Source organism: Somniosus microcephalus, chromosome 17 (genome assembly GCF_052327205.1).
Source record: "Somniosus microcephalus isolate GS21.2 chromosome 17, FLI_Smic_1.0, whole genome shotgun sequence".
NCBI classification, from domain to species: domain Eukaryota; kingdom Metazoa; phylum Chordata; class Chondrichthyes; order Squaliformes; family Somniosidae; genus Somniosus; species Somniosus microcephalus.
The window spans coordinates 85,540,276-85,553,366 of record NC_141003.1 but is presented as its reverse complement, the minus strand read 5'-3'; the positions used below and the strand labels follow the sequence as shown (position 1 = coordinate 85,553,366).

The window sequence follows — 13,091 nt, the reverse complement described above, 5'->3', positions numbered from 1 at the left end:
TCATGTCATTCAGTGATTCCTGCTGGAAGGTGTCCATGTGTGAGGAGAGGGTGAGGGTCAGCTATGATGGTGACAATCACCAGTTGGACGAGGCAGTTCAGGTATGACCTGAAGAACAATGTGATTCACGCCACGGTGCTGTTTTCATGCACAGCGTGACTACATCGCTTCCAACATGAACACCAATGACACTTTGCACGTACTTGTCAATCTGAGGAGAGAGGAGTGCGCTTGAAGAACCGTTTCTAACTCATAACCTTAGGCATGAAGTTGGCTGTTGAACTCACTGGCCCAAGTTCGACAATTTGCCTTGCACTCAAGCCCGTTTGACTAGAATAAGCTGGTTCATTTGAGGAAACAGGCAGACTGAAAAGCCCTGAAAAGTGTGAGGTGATGCATTTTGGAGGGACTAACAAGGCAAGGGAATACACAATGAATGGTAAGACCCTAGGAAAGACAGAGGATCAGAGGGACCTTGGTGTGCATGTACATAGACCCCTGAAGGCAGCAGAACAGGTGGATAAGGTGGTTAAAAAGGCATATGGGATACTTGCCTTCATTAGCCGAGGCATAGAATATAAGAGCAGGGAGGTTATGATGGAACTGCACAAAACACTGGTTAGGCCACAGCTGGAATACTGTGTGCAGTTCTGGTCGCCACACTATAGGAAGGATGTGATTGCTTTGGAGAGGGTGCAGAGGAGATTCACCAGGCTGTTACCTGGGCTGGAGCGCTTCAGCTATGAAGAAAGACTGGACAGGCTGGGGTTGTTTTCCTTGGAGCAAAGAAGGCTGAAGGGGGACCTGATTGAGGTGTACAAAATTATGAGGGGCATAGATAGGGTAGATAGAAAGGAACTTTTTCCCTTAGTAGAGAGGTCAATAACAAGGGGGCATAGATTCAAGGTAAGGGGCAGGAGGTTTAGAGGGGATTTGAGGAAGAACTTTTTCACCCAGAGGGTGGTTGGAATCTGGAACTCACTGCCTGAAAAGGTGGTAGAGGCAGGAACCCTCACAACATTCAAGAAGCATTTGGATGAGCACTTGAAATGCCACAGCATACAAATGCTGGAAAATGGGATTAGAATAGACAGGGCTTGATGGCCGGCGCGGACGCGATGGGCCGAAGGGCCTCTTTCTGTGCTGTATAACTCTATGAATCTATGACTATTCCGACTGTAAAGCTCCCCACATACAACGCCTCAGATCTTAATTTATGTGCTGCGGTGCCGGGTTAAGTTATTGCACAAAATGTTCATTTTGCTACATTGCAAAAATAGATTGGTTATATAAAATAACAACAGAAAATGCTGCAAAAACTCAGCAGGCCAGGCAACATCCGTGGAGAAAGAAATAGAGTCAACATTTCAGGTCAAAACCCTTTGTCAAGACTGAAAAAGCACAGGAAATGAAACCGATTAAAAGGCCAGTTTGGGGACTGGGAAAGAACAAAAGAGAAGTGAAGAGACATTAAGAGGTATTCAAAACCAGACGAGATGGTGATAGGACTAGTGGAGACAAAAGACAAAAAATATAAATTGGTTATATAAAAATTGATTCTCTCCGGGGGGGCGGGGTCTGCAATCAGCTCTAATGTGCTCCTGTGGCAGCTATCCAGGAAACAGTACTCAGGAACACATCGTTTAAACTTTAGGGTATACATCACAACCAGCCTTTGGAATGACAGCAAAGCCTGTTGCTGCTTCCAATGGTGGACGGTGCTCTTTTTGTCTCAAGCGATTCAAAATTGCCCTTTCAATGTGAGATAAAATGATCGGGTCCACTGCAAGTGCGATGAGTTTTCTACATCATTAAAACACTGGACAGACCTACTGAAACAGTTGTTTATTGAGCACAGTCCTAAACCTCTTGCTTTAAAGGTGAAGCGGAACTCCGGCAGTTAAGTACTTCTTATGGCATTAGTCATTGCTCTCTCTCTAATTATTGGGAATATGTCTTTAACTCTAGGTTCAGAATACTGATTTCAGAAAGTGTAATTCTACTGACAATCCTCTGGAAAATGTCATTCGCATATCGCCATGTTAGTCTGTGCAAAAACACAATGAAGCCTTGGGATTTTATTATCTTCCTGTTCTAGCACAGCACTACGGACACTGGCGAATGAAAGTGAAGGTGGTGGAAATATAGAAACATAGAAGATAGGAGCAGGAGTAGGCCGTTCGGCCCCTCGAGCCTGCTCCGCCATTCAATGAGATCATGGCTGATCATCCAAATTCAGTACCCTGTCCCTGCTTTCTCCCCATATCCCTTGATCCCTTTAGCCTTAAGAAATATATCTAACTCCTTCTTGAATATATTTAATGAATTGGCCTCAACTGCCTTGTGTGGCAGAGAATTCCACAGGTTCACCACTCTCTGGGTGAAGAAATTCCTCCTCATCTCTGTCCTAAATGGCTTACCCCTTATCCTTAGACTGTGACCCCTGGTTCTGGACTCCCCCGTCATCGGGAACATCCTTCCAGCATCTAGTCTGTCCAGTCCTGTTAGAATTTTATAAGTTTCAATGAGATCCCCTCTCATTCTTGTGATGGGCTGGTGCTGTGTGTTGGCACAATGTCTTTTAACGTCTTCAACCTGAGTTTAAACCCAGTGCAAATCGACGGGAGGAGTTTGTCCTCTCCTGCAGGCTGCATGTGAAATTAATCTGGGCAGTGCCAATACAGCCTTTTCCTGGAACTCCCTCCCTCACAGCACTGTGGGAGCACCTTCACCGCACGGACTGCAGCGGTTCAAGAAGGCAGCTCACCACCACCTTCTCGAGGGGCAATTAGGGATGGGCAATAAATGATGGCCTTGACAGTGACGCTCACATCCCATAAACAAATTTTAAAAAAGCACGGGCACACAGCACAGACCTGCCCACAATTCAGGCCCGACACTGGGGCACAAGGCAGTGCTCTTCTTAAATAAAGAAAGACTCGCATTTCTATAGCGCCTCTCACGACCTCAGGACATCCCAAAGTGCTTTACAACCAATGAAGTACTTTTTGAAGTGTAGTCACTGTTGTAATGTAGGAAACGCAGCAGCTAATTTGTGCACAGCAAGCTCCCACAAACAGCAATGTGATAATGACCAGATAACCTGTTTTAGTGATGTTGATTGAGGGATAAATATTGGCCCCAGGACACCGGGGAGAACTCCCCTGCTCTTCTTCGAAATAGTGTCACGGGATCTTTTACGTCCACCTGAGAGAGCAGATGGGGCCTCGGTTTAACGTCGCATCTGAAAGACGGCACCTCCGACAGTGCAGCACTCCCTCAGCACTGCACTGGAGCGTCAGCCTGGATTTTTGTGCTCAAGTCCCTGGAGTGGGACTTGAATCCACAACCTTCTGACTCAGAGGCAAAAGCACTACCCACGGAGCCACGGCTGACACACTTCAATTCTTAGATTGTGATCAAGGCACATTTTCAGGGCAGTGTAGAGAGATCCCTCTTCTGCATCATCTGTTGACAGTCGGTGAAACTTGCTCTGATAACCCTAAAATGAGCCAATTATGAAACTGGTATGTGGGAGACCAATGTAGAGAATCACATTTATTTACAACAACAACTTGTATTTATATAGCGCCTTTAACGTAGTAAAACGTCCCAAGGCGCATCACAGGAGCGTAATCAGACAAAAGAATTTGACACCGAGCCACATAAGGATAAATTAGGGCAGGTGCCCAAAAGCTGGGTCAAAGAGGTCGGTTCTAAGGAGCGTCTTAAAGGAGGAGAGAGAGGCGGAGAGGTTTAGGGAGGGAATTCCAGAGCGTAGGGTCCAGGCAACAGAAGGCACGGCCGCCAATGGTGGAGCGATTATAGTCAGGGATGCTCAAGAGGGCAGAATTGGAGGAGCGCAGATATCTCGGGGGGTTGTGGGCTGAAGCTCACAAAGATAAGTGCAGACTGGGGGGAATTTGGCTCATTGAGCTCATACTCCCACGGAAACCATCACAGCATCGAACTGTCTCCTGAATGATTAAATAATACATTGAGAACGTTAAGTGTCAGTGAGAATATGTGACATGTGACATGTGACTGCTGCCCAGAGCTGGGAAAGGATAAAGCACTTCCAATAAAGTCTACAACAATCTAAATCCAACCGTCCAAACCAGCTCACAGGAACAGCCAGAGAACCAACACGAGACGGGCAGATAATACAAAACGCTGCTCCAGACCTGGCCCAGGCCAGTGACTCAATCCTGCACGTTCATCAAGTCAAGACAGGACCTCCATGCCTCTAACCCACCAGGGCCTATTACTAAACAAACTACCTTAACTGTCAAGCAAGCCATGGCCTTACATTATGCACAGCGATGCCAGCAAAGCTCAAAGTACCAACTTATCCTTCATTTGTTATCAATTCTAACTTATCCCCCCCCCCCATTTAGTCGGTCAGTCACCATAGCCACAGATGTCACCGAGCCCCGTGAGCACATTCTTTCTGTTTGCCAGCATTTATTTTATTGCACGCTCCTCATTACTTCAGTGTTGGTCAGTCCGCATTCCCGACTAATATAACTCATTGAAAACCCCTGTGCTCGCTGACCTACATTGGCTCACGGTTAAGCCAAGCCTCGATTTTAAAATTCTCATCCTTGTTTTCAAATCCCTCCACGGCCTCACCGCACCCCCATCTCTGTAACCTCCTCCAGCCCCACAACCCTACAACCCCCCCGAGATCTCTGCACTCCTCTAATTCTGCCCTCTTGAGCATCTCCGATTTTAATTGCTCCACCAATGGCGGCCGTGCCTTCTGTTGCCTGGGCCCGACGATCTGGAATTCCCTCCCTAAACCTCTCCGTCTCTCTCTCCTCCTTTAAGATGCTCCTTAAAACCTCCCTCTTTGACCAAGCTTTTGGTCACCTGCCATAACATCTCCTTATGTGGCTCGTTGTCAAATTTTGTTTGATTACACTCCTGTGAAGCACCTTGGGACATTTTACTACGATAAAGGCGCTATATAAATGCAAGTTGTTATTGTTGTTGTTGTAGTTCTCTGCCCGCTGTGACTCATGGGGCGCGATCTTGCCAGCCCTGGGGAGGCGGGTTTGTGGGCAGGACTGCCGGGAAAATGGCAGAATCTGGGGGTGGGTACCCATCCCGCCTCCAACCCGCCACCGTGCCATCTTCCCAGGAGGCGGGTAGCCGACCCGCGCCAGGTCCCATCTCCTGGAGGTGGGAAGGGGATTACAGCCACTTAACTGCCTGTTAACAGATAGTTAACAGGCAGATAAGAGGATTATCCCCATTTTCCCAACAGAGGCGCGAGCTTCCCGATGTCGGGAAACCCCGCCAGGGTCACCGAGGCGAGCAGTGGGTCTGCGGGGTGCAAATGTGCGCTGTGAAGGTAAGTGATGGGTGCACGTGTGGAGAGGTAAATATGTGAGGTAAGTGGAAAGTGATAGAAAATGTTTACTTACCTTTGTTTCTTCCTGCAGGCTCCTGGGGATGCGGCAACTCCGGCATCTCACCGGCAGAGATGACAGATGGCTGCTGCATTCTCCGATGCAACATCCATCTAATTTCTGCTAAAGAAAGAGGTTTGATGAGCCTTGAATACAAGGACTCATCAAACAACAGAGAATGTCAGTGTTTGACAGCTTCACAGAGCTGTCAAATGATGACAGTTCATCTGTCAAAAAAAGTCATACGCTGACGTTCTCTGTAACCGGCTTCCCCTCAATTGGCCTGCTAAACCCGCTGGGCGGGGCTTAACAAGGTCAATCAAGGGAAAATAGCGTGGGTTGGCCGGACGTCGATGGAGGCGGGGCTGAAACCCGACAAGCAGCAGTCCCGCCTCCAACACGCCCCCATTGACAAAATCGCCCCCTTGGATTCCAGATTTCCTGCTGACAGTCTCACCACTTTCAGCTTTGATCTTTCACGTGGCCTGCTCCCTGTTGAGATCCACGCCCTCAATTTATGCGCGTACCGATTTTTTATTTTTATTTAGCCTTTTGGCACACACTCTTGGCCCATTCCATAACTCACTCTGTTACCGCGCGCTCTCTTTTTATTGCACGCTCCTCGTTACTTCAGCGTTGGTCGGTCTGTGTTCTCGGCTGATATAACTCAACAAAAAAGAAAACCAACTTCTCCTTCTCGTGCTCCATCGGGATGCAGCTCTCAGCACCACAATGTAGTTCTAACGGTCATACAGGACTCATCTCCACACCCCCTCGCACATCTTCTGCTCCGCCACACGGTCTGCTTTTCCTAGTCTGTCAAAAAATACTTTCTGTCACAACAGTGCGTCTCTTCGTCGCATCCCCGTTCGCTGTGTGTGCGACTTTCCAGACATAGAAATTCATCGATTGATTCGTGCTAATTCACTCCAAGGGCAAAATGAGACAGCAAATTTTAAAATGTCCTGAATAGCTCAACGTTATCGCATTGTCACCTTCATTATCATCTGTTCCCGCCAGTAAAACATTCACAAGTTTCTAGCTGGAGCAAGGAACAGGGTTCCCACCTTATAAACAATTATTAGTTGTATCACCTTTTATAACTCCATTTTACACGCCGTAGCAGTATATTATAAGAATTAACTGGGTTTGCCTCTTGATTCAGCTACTTATTGAAGGATTAATACTTTCTGGATTCCTCCCCGTGCACGAGCCCTTCACTCAAAATATACAACGATGGAGTTTGGATTCTGAACTACTTCCTGAGGCCGCCTTTGGACACGTCGCTCCGTGACGGTTTTCTGCACTTCTCCTATTTTTCTTTTGTAAAATTCCTGGGAAGTAAAAAAAACGTTCAGGTGGATTTTAACGCTCGGGCAGGCCAGTCCACGGAGCGTATGGGCTGGCCGCTCGATTCTGCCGGCGGGAGGCCCGCTCCATTTCGATGAGGCCCCCCGGGGCCTCGTTGCCATGCCGTCGGCGAGCTGGTTAGGCCCAAGCGGGGCGTCCCGCTGTCAACGATCCCCCCACCCCGCCACTGGAGGCGCACGGCCACGCATCAATCGGGAAGTCCTGCGCAAGCCGCTCACAAGCTGCTGCCGCCGCTGGAAGAGGCAACACGGCAAATTTAAAGGGACCGCGCACAAAACTTTTCTTTAGAGAGAACACTGCCCGCTGCAGCTTGCCGGCTTCAGGCCTGCGTAATACCAGCCAGCCCAGAGGCCGAGCCAGGCCGGCAGAAAGAAAGACTTGCATTTTGGACGTCTCAAAGCGCTTTACAGCTAATGAAGTACTTTTTGAAGTGGAGTCACTGTTTTAATGTGGGAAACACGGCAGCCAATTTGCGCACAGCAAGCTCCCACAAACAGCAATGTGATCATGACCAGATAATCTGTTTTTTAGTGATGTTGATTGAGGGATAAATATTGGCCACAGGACACCAGGGATAACTCCCCCTGCTCTTCTTCAAAATAGTGGCCATGGGATCTTATATGTCGACCTGAGAGAGCAGACGGGGCCTTGGTTTAACGTCGCATCTGAAAGACGGCACCTCCGACAGTGCAGCACTCCCTCAGCACTGCACTGGGAGTGTCGGCCTAGCTTTTTGTGCTCAAATCTCTGGAGTGGGGACTTGAATCCACAACCTTCTGACTCAGAGGTGAGTGTGCTGCCCACTGAGCCACAGAAAGGTTGTTTCTGGGGGGTTGCAGAGGTGGGTGGGGGGGTGGGGGCGGAACTTGATCGTGGAGGGGAAGGAGTTTGGTGAGGTGGCAGCCCACACTATTCTTGGAGAACCCGGCACGGCACTCCTGTTCCTTCCGGCTCCACAGGAATAAATGCCCACTTACCTTTTTGGGGTCTTTTTGCCCAATCGTCCTTCAAAATTGCATCGGGGTCCAACTGACGTGACAGGCCTCCGATTTGCATAAAGAGACGTCCGCCTGGTTCAGGCTGGCGCTCAGCAGAGGCCCCAGTGAATGCGGAGGTGGAGCACGACAGCGGCTATTTTAACTTTGCCACCGCCCAGTTTAAGCCAGGCAGTCGAAGTTAAAATTGGCCCTGTTGTTTGTGAAAACCGGAAGCTAATTTGTCACAGATCAGTTGCACCGTGCTCCCATCCATCATCATCATCAACATCATCATCAGAAAGAAAGACTTACATTTCTACAGCGCCTTTCACAACCACTGGACGTCCCAAAGCGCTTTACAGCCAATTAAGTGCTTTTTGAAGTGGAGTCACTGTTGTAATGTAGGAAACGCGGCAGCCAATTTGCACACAGCAAGATCCCACAAACAGCAATGTGAGGGGGCTTTAAACTAACTAGTGGGGGGGAGGTTCCGAGAGAGCAAATAATAAAAATGACAACAGAGAAGGTCATAGACTTAGGTAGCAGTGGGGAAATTGAAAACCAGAGCGTGTCAGGAAGGGGCAGAAGGTATGGAGTAAAAGGTAAAGTAATAAAAAGGGCAAAAGCAGGAACTAAGTGTCACAAAACATCTTTGAAAGTTCTCTATCTGAATGCACGTAGCATTCGTAACAAAATAGACGAGTTAATGGCACAAATAACTACATATGGGTATGATCTTGTGGCCATTACAGAAACATGGCTGCAGGGTGACAATGCCTGGGAATTAAACATACCAGGTTGTTTAACGATCAGGAAGGACAGGCAGGAAGGAAGGGGAGGTGGGGTGGCTATGTTAATAAAGGAAGGAATCACTGTAATACAGAGAAATAATATTGGGTCAAAAGATCAGGATAATGAAACAGTTTGGGTGGAGGTAAGGAATAATAAGGGGAAAAAAACACTAGTGGGCGTAGTCTATAGGCCTCCGAACAGTAGCAACTCTGTTGGACGGAGTATCAATCAGGAAATAGTTGAGGCTTGTAATAAGGGAACATCTATAATTATGGGGGATTTTAACTATCATATTAATTGGACAAATCAAATTGGGCGGGGCTGCCTTGAGGATGAGTTCATTGAGTGTATTAGGGATGGGTTTCTTGAGCAGTATGTAACTGAACCGACCAGGGGGCAAGCAACCTTAGATCTGGTCCTGTGTAACGAGACAGGATTAATTAAAAATGTCCTAGTAAAGGATCCCGGCCTAGAAATTCAGTGCCCTTAGCACCGATTTTGCGGCGCTAGAGGGCCTAGCGCTGCAATTGGCGCCGGTTCCTAAATTGCCTGGGGCCCTTCCGCGGCGGTAGACCGGTAGCGCTGCGCCGGCCCCGATGACGTCATCGGTGTGCGCAGCGTCCCGGTTGCCGTGGTAACCCGGCCCCAAGCCGAAATTCAGTTGCGGCCGCCTCGCCAGTGGCAGCCGCAACTAAGACTCCGGCAAACGAGTGTTGCCGGAGTCTGCGCCGGCGCTTTAAGGAGGCGCGGCGGTTGGCCGCTTTCCCGCCGGCCGCCTGCCCGCAGCTCCCTCCCCGGACTTCTTCCCCCACCCCCCCCGGAACAGATGCAAGCCTGGCACTTGTCCGAGGTGCCGGGCTCATTTTTGCAGAGATTTGCGCGGAAGGAGGAGGCCTGCACTTCCCGAGCCTGCCGCACCGCATCGGGCGCCGCAGCGCCGGAATAGCGCCGCAATGCGGCGCGTAGCGCCAGTTTTCAGGCGCAAACAGCCTTCAGTAGCGCCGGCAGCCGTTTGGGCGCGGCGCTACTGAATTTTTGGCGCGCACAGCGCGACTTAGCACCGGCGCTAAATTTCCGGCGTTAAGCCCCGGCGCAGCGCAACCTCAATTTCTAGGCCCCCCTTGGAATGAGTGACCATAACATGGTTGAATTCCATATTCAATTAGCGGATGAGAAGGTTGGATCTCAAACAAGCGTGCTAAGCTTGAATAAAGGAGGCTATGAAGGTATGAGAGCGGAATTGAGTAGAGTGGATTGGGAAAATAGATTAAAGGGTAAGACGATACATGATCAGTGGTGTACATATAAGGAGTTATTTTACAACTTCCAAAAAATATATATTCCACTGAGAAGAAAAGGGTGTAAAAGAAAAGACAGCCATCCGTGGCTAAGTAAAGAAATTAAGGATAGTATTCGACTAAAAACAAGGGCATATAAGGTAGCCAAATCTAGTGGGAGGATAGAGGATTGGGAAAACTTTAAAAGACAGCAAAAAATAACAAAAAGATTGATTAAGAAAGGGAAGATAGATTATGAAAGTAAATTAGCAAAAAATATAAAAACAGATAGTAAGAGTTTTTATAGTTATATAAAAAGAAAAAGGGTGGCTAAAGTAAATGTTGGTCCCTTAGAGGATGAGACCGGGAAATTAATGGTGGGAAATATGGAGATGGCAAAAACACTGAATGAATATTTTGTATCAGTCTTTACAGTAGAAGACACTAAGAATATCCCAACACTGGACAAACAGGGGGCTAAAGGGGGGGAGGAGCTAAACATGATCAAAATCACTAAGGAAGTGGTACTCGGTAAAATAATGGGACTCAAGTCGGATAAATCACCTGGACCTGATGGCTTACATCCTAGGGTCTTGAGGGAAGTGGCGGTAGGGATTGTGGATGCATTGGTAATAATTTTCCAAAACTCCCTGGACTCGGCAAAGGTCCCGGCAGACTGGAAAACTGCTAATGTAATACCCTTATTTAAAAAGGGCAGTAGACAGAAGGCTGGAAACTATAGACCGGTTAGCCTAACATCTGTGGTAGGTAAAATTTTGGAGTCCATTATTAAGGAGACAGTAACAGGACATTTGGATAATCATAATTTAATAGGACAAAGTCAGCATGGTTTTATGAAGGGGAAATCATGTTTGACAAATTTGCTGGAGTTCTTTGAGGAAGTAACATATAGGGTGAATAAAGGGGAACCAGTGGACGTAGTGTATTTAGACTTCCAAAAGGCATTTGACAAGGTGCCACACAGATTATTGCTTAAGATAAAAAATCACGGGATTGGGGGTAATATTCTGGCATGGATAGAGGATTGGCTATCTAACAGAAGGCAGAGAGTTGGGATAAATGGTTCATTCTCAGACTGGCAATCAGTAACTAGTGGTGTTCCGCAGGGGTCGGTGCTGGGTCCCCAACTCTTTACAATCTATATTAACGATTTGGAGGAGGGGACCGAGTGTAACATATCAAAGTTTGCAGATGATACTAAGATGGGAGGGAAAGTAGTGAGTGAGGAGGACATAAAAAACCTGCAAGGGGACATAGACAGGCTAAGTAAGTGGGCAGAGATTTGGCAGATGGAATACAATACTGGAAAGTGTGAGGTTATGCACTTTGGCAGGAAAAATCGTAGAGCAAGTTATTATCTTAATGGCAAGAAACTGGAAAGTACTGAAGTACAAAGGGATCTGGGGGTCCTGGTGCACAAAACGCAAAAGGTTAGTATGCAGGTGCAGCAAGTGATTAAGAAGGCCAATGGAATGTTGGCTTTCATTGCTAGGGGGATAGAATATAAAAATAGGGAGGTATTGCTTCAGTTGTACAAGGTATTGGTGAGACCGCACCTGGAATACTGCATACAGTTTTGGTGTCCATACTTAAGAAAGGACATACTTGCCCTCGAGTCAGTACAAAGAAGGTTCACTCGGTTAATCCCGGGGATGAGGGGATGGACATATGAGGAGAGGTTGAGTAGATTGGGACTCTACTCATTGGAGTTCAGAAGAATGAGAGGCGATCTTATTGAAACATATAAGATTGTGAAGGGGTTGGATCGGGTGGATGCGGGGAGGATGTTCCCGATGATGGGTGAAACTAGAACTAGGGGGCATAGTCTTAGAATAAGGGGCTGCTCTTTCAAAACTGAGATGAGGAGGAACTACTTCACTCAGAGGGTGGTAGGTCCATGGAATATGCTGCCCCAAAAAACTGTAGAAGCTACATCATTACATAAATTTAAAACAGAAATAGACAGTTTCCTAGAAGTAAAGGGAATTAAGGGTTATGGGGAGCGGGCAGGAATTTGGACATGAGTCTAGGTTCGGATCGGTCATGGCCCTGTGGGTAGCGGAGCGGGCCCAGGGGCCGTGTAGCCTGATCCTGCTCCTATTTCGTGTGTCTAATTCTGTTAGATTCAGGAGATGGTTCTGTGATAGTGGATTGGCGGTTAGGATCAGATCAGCCATGATCTTATTGAATGGCGGAGCAGGCTCGAGGGGCCGATTGGCCTACTCCTGCTCCTATTTCTTATGTTTCTTCTGTTCTTATGATAATGACCAGATAATCTGTTTTTGTTATGTTGGTTGAGGGATAAAATATGGGCCAGGACACCGGGGATAACTCCCCTGCTCTTCTTTGAAATAGTGTCATGGGATCTTTTACATCCACCTGAGAGAGCAGACGGGGCCTCGGGTTAATGTCTTATCCAAAAGACGGCACCTCCGCCGGTGCGGCACTCCCTCAGCACTGCATGGAGTGTCAGCCTAGATTTATGTGCTCACAGACCAACGTGGAAAGTAGCTTAAGTCTATACGGAGAACAGCAGGGCATCTTTCTTTCCATTCACTAATGTTAGACAAAAATGTTGGCAGGGGAAACACTGACATTTTGTTGACACTAATGAACCAAGATAAATATACCATGTGTTACTCTTCTGATTTGAGTGCCGGAGGACTGGTGCAAGGGTGGCGGGGTTGTTAACCCAGGGAGTCTGATAGTGGCACAGAGCGGATGGTGGGCAGTCAGAGCAGGCAGGATGTCTGATGATGGCCAGTGGGGAGAGAGTTGAAGGAGCTAGGAGGCCCGAATGAAGGGAGAGATAGCAGTGGCTGAATGGGGCGAGGGGGAGATCAGCTACAGGAAGGAGCTAGGAGACAGGGCTGGGAGGACAAAGACTGGGAGTCAATCATGTATTAGATTCTGAGGGGGATTGACAGGGTAGATGCTGAGTGGTTGCTTCCCCTGGCTGGAGAGTCTAGAACCAGGGGTCACAGTCTCAGGATAAGGGGTCGGCCATTTAAGATGGAGGTGAGGAGAAATTTCTTCACTCAGAGGGTGGCGAATCTTTGGAATTCTCTACCCCAGAGGGCTGTGGAGGCTCAGTCGTTGAGTATATTCAAGACCGTGATCGATAGATTTTTGGACTCGAGGGGAATCAAGGGATATGGGGATCGGGCGGGAAAGTGGAGTTGAGGTCGATGATCAGCCATGATCTTATTGAATGGCGGAGCAGGCTCGAGGGGCTGTGT

General features: G+C 47.9%; 1 protein-coding gene across 1 annotated transcript in view; it reads right to left on the bottom strand.

Moving 5' to 3' along the window:
- Nucleotides 1-13,091, bottom strand: part of camk1da (calcium/calmodulin-dependent protein kinase 1Da) — a 694,020-nt gene that overhangs the window by 38,108 nt on the left and 642,821 nt on the right. The window lies entirely within an intron of this gene.